The 4,455-nt window shown below is 27.3% G+C and overlaps 1 protein-coding gene across 1 annotated transcript in view; it reads left to right on the forward strand.

Moving 5' to 3' along the window:
• LOC117180631 overlaps positions 1 to 4,455 on the forward strand; it is a 17,795-nt gene that overhangs the window by 291 nt on the left and 13,049 nt on the right. The window lies entirely within an intron of this gene.

Raw genomic sequence — 4,455 nt, forward strand, 5'->3', positions numbered from 1 at the left:
AATCTGAAAAATCTCTATCCCATCCACACACTACTCCTTTCCCCTGCCGAGTGAGTCACGCCTACCCCGAAAGGGAAATGGCTTAATGGTGTAATAATAGTATTGAGTGTCACCAATTTAAATTCATTATTTACATCTACACTTTATCATCAGGTTTTAATAATTAATTAATAATTTTTAATTAATATATTTTTATTATTGAAGTTTTTTTATTGAGAACCTTCATTTTGGTCGGAAAATAATTTTTTTGTTTTAATTTTTTCAAATTACAATAGGATTTTTAAAATTATGGAAATAAAAATACTAATCTAATTATACCGATATGAAATCTTCATAACCTTATTACAATCTTTTATTGGAAAATTACTGAGTCTAACTTCATGTGCTATAATTTTGGATAGGCATGGATATCCCATAAGGTTGATTTGTTAAAAATAGCATTATATTAAATATATTTTTGAAATAATATGTTTCTCTACTTGTGAAGCATTATAAAAATAATATGGCTCAGACTTAATTATTTCAAAAATATGTAAAATAGTAAAGAATAGTAAACAATAGTCAAGAATGTTGACTGAATTATCAAATGAATAATCAAACTAAATGTTTGCATAAGTCGACTCTTACACAAACAATATAATTATTTTTTTAGGTTCCAATAAAATTTTTGCCCCCGTTGGAGTTATATTTTAACTTTCAATTTAGGGAAGTCAACTGTCACATATTTGAAAAGATTTTGAAACATTACACAAGATTCTCAAAATTTTCAAAAAAGAATCTGGGAGATTGTAAGGGAATTTAAAAAAAAAATTTCGTTGACTTTTGCAGATTTCGAAAACTAGAGTGAAGGTAAAAACTAGAAGGTTGATTGTTCTTTGTTAAATTGTTGTGACCTCGGTTTTGACAATTAAAATTCACAAAAAAGAAAATCGACGTTAATTCCAAAAAAGTGGAAGTGAGAGTAGAAGAGGTATATAATCGACCCGCCCCCAGCAGGTTAGAAAAATATCACATTAAACAAAAATTTGAAGAAAGGTCATCACTATTCCTCTACATTCAGGATGAATTTGAACGTTATTTATTAAATGTAATTAATAAATATAAAAATTATAATTTTTAATTCTTATCTTCTGAAAAAGTATGTAAGTTACGAAATTATTTGTCGCCTTTCATCCTTAAAAAGAGTGAAAGAAAATAAACATGAAATCCATAAATAATCAAACCAAATGTTTGCATAAGTCGATTCTTACAGAAACAATATCATTATTTTTTAGGTTCCAATACAATTTTTGCCCGTGTTAGAATTAGATTTTAACTTTCAATTTAGGGAAGTCAACTGTCACATATTTGAAAAGATTTTAAAACATTACACAAGATTTTCAAGATTTTCAAAATTTTCAAAAAAGAATCTGGGAGATTGTTAGGGAATTTTTTTTAAATTTCGTTGATTTTTGCAGATTTCGAAAACTAGAGTGAAGGTTTTAAAGAATTTTAAACGGATTCAAGAGGGTAAACAAATTTTCTTAAAATTCCTGGGAAAACTTGAAATTACTTTTATTTTGATTTTTTTACAATATGTAAATTTTTGAACATTTTGAAATAAAATTTGTGAAGCTTTTCAAGGATTTTGAATGGCTTCAAGATAATAAACAAAACTTCGTGAGACTCCTGAACAATTGTTTATGATTTTTCATTTTGAAAATATAAATTTTAAAGAGAATTTAGAAGATTTCAAAAAACTTTAAAAGATATAAAAAAGTGAGACAAATAAAAAATCCCGAGAAAGAAAATTTTCTATGCCGTGAAAGTCCCGAAAAAAATTCGGTGTAGAAAATTGTCGAAGTTATTATATTATTGACGAAACTTAAAATTCCCGAATATAAACAGTAAAAAAATAGTTGAGGTAATAAATGAATAAAAAATATAGTCAACAAATGAAATAACTTTAGTTTATTATTTTATCATTTGAAAATTTTTAAATTGTATCTGCTAGATTTTAAGAAAATTTAGAAGGAAAACTAGAAGGAAAACTAGAGTGAATCCTACTATCCTACTAACTACTATCCTACTAACTATCCTACTAACTAGAGTGCGAACCAGGATCTAGTCTATATTGTCCAATTTCACAATAGTGCCTTCTTATTTCAATAAAGCTAAAAATGTGACATAATGACTTTTCCACTATCAAATTTAAGAATATAAAAATGTCTACAAATTGAATTTTTCATTTTCTAATAATATTTAGTAGCTTAGTTTTCTCTAATTCAATTAGCAAAATGTCACTAGTAAATAGTAAAATTTCACTAATTTCGATTTATAGTAAGTAAATTCAAAAATGCTATTTGATTTACAGAAATAATATTCTTGCTTTAAAATAATGAGATAAATGAATTATTTTCTCAATTTCATTTAGAGGAAGAAAAACGTCGTCATTAAACAAAAATTTGCATCTTTTAAAGGATCTCTCACTCTGAATTATGAAAAAAAAGTTTTTATAACATATATTGAACACTTTAGAACAAAATATACGGATTCTAAATTATATTTGATAAAGGGTACACAATTTTTGAAGCGCAATTTTAATATGATAGAGATTTTTTTATGAAACAGGGCTCAATAACCGCATATTCCTCGAATCCTGAAAATGTCAAAACCATGCATAACTCATTAAAAACAAAAAAGATGGGCTAATTATGTTTGGTTCCTTGTAATCTAGTTGCCACTAACACTTCTGTTTGTACTAATAGGCCCCTGAGATTACACTTTTTCAAAAGGTCAAAAAAAGTTTTTTAACAAAACTGCCATATTTGCACATTCTTACCTCAGAATCTATTGATCAAACAAATTTAAAACTTGTATACTGTCTATAGCGGGGATAGATCTCTTGAGAGGAAAAATGAATCTTCCGATCTAATGAAAATTTTTTTCCTTATATTGTTGTTAAAAAGTTCCTATTTTTAAGAGAAAATCGCATAGACTTTTCATTTATTAATAAACAATATCGCAGATCAACTAGTATCATAAAATTGCTTCAAATTGTTGCAAAACATTTATCTAGCATTAATAACATATTCTGCTGTTCATAATTTCTTTTGCTAAATTGTTTATAACAATTGATATAAATAATGAAACTCAATGAACAGGTTTAACTTGAATTTTTATTAATAGCCCTTGAAACAGGATTAAACTGTTCACTTTCGGGATATTTTCTCGTACGATCAACCATTATTTATTCACGGCATTATAAACAATGTATTTTTTATAAATAGACGCCCCCCTAAAAGCCACAATCTTCAAGTTACTATATAGTAATTACCTTCTTTTATATTGTGTTACTAAGGTTTATTATTTATATCAATTGTTATAAACAATGTAGAAAAAGAAATTATGAACTAAAAATTATGTTATTAATGCTAGATAACGGTTTCGCAACAATTTGAAGCAATATTATGACACTGGTTGATCTGGGTGATTGCTTATTATTAAATGAAGAGTCTAAACGATTTCCTCTTAAAAATATCAACTTAACAATAATTAAAGGAGAGAACCTTTTATTCGATTGCAAGATATAGACAGTGTACAAGTTTTGAATTTTTTCGAGCAATATATTCTTAGGTATCACTGTGCAAATATGGACATTTTGTTAAGAATATATTTGTTTATAATGCTGTACATTGCAAACAATTCGTCGTACAAATAAAATGCTAGATGCAACATAGGTTTATTTGTGCTCAGCCATGCCAAAAATGATTTTATAATTTTTTTTGTAAATAAATAATGAAATTGGTTTAAAAAATTGTTTAAACAAAATCAAAAACAAAGTCAAAAATTGTTTTGATCTTTTAAAAAAGAGTAATCTCGGGCACTTAACAGTGCACACGGAAGTGTTAGTGCCTACCGGATTATCGAATCTTTAAGTTTAAAAACAAGTTTTCTCTGGACAAATCAACTGTTTCATTAAAAATATCTATATTTTTGTGTTTTTCAAGTTCCCTTTATAACAAAGCATATGCACATATATTCACAGTTTAAAGAATGATTTCAGCAAAACAGATTTTTATTTTTCTAGCGTTTTAGCTTTGTCCAGGCTTAAAAACATAATGATTTCCTCATTCTTCCCCAAGTATTCTGTTATAAATTGCTATGGCGTCAATTAAATAAACATTTCACGCATGGCAACTATTTAGTATAAAAAGGCATCTTGTCAGATTCAGGTGATATACTTCTGGATCTGCCTTGCTAGCTAGTAGATGTTATATAAGTTCGTTCAATGACCTCTTTACTGGTTTTTGAAAGAACACCATTTTCAATCATGACGCACGTCATGAAGAAGATGGCGCAAGCTATATATTCTGCGGGGGCCGTTCATTTTTCGGAACGGTAAAAATTAAGAAAGGTAAAATTTCAGAATGGGTTATAATACATAATGGTAAAACTTAGGAATAGCAAAAAGTA

This window comes from Belonocnema kinseyi, chromosome 9 (genome assembly GCF_010883055.1).
Source record: "Belonocnema kinseyi isolate 2016_QV_RU_SX_M_011 chromosome 9, B_treatae_v1, whole genome shotgun sequence".
Classification (NCBI taxonomy): Eukaryota; Metazoa; Arthropoda; class Insecta; order Hymenoptera; family Cynipidae; genus Belonocnema; species Belonocnema kinseyi.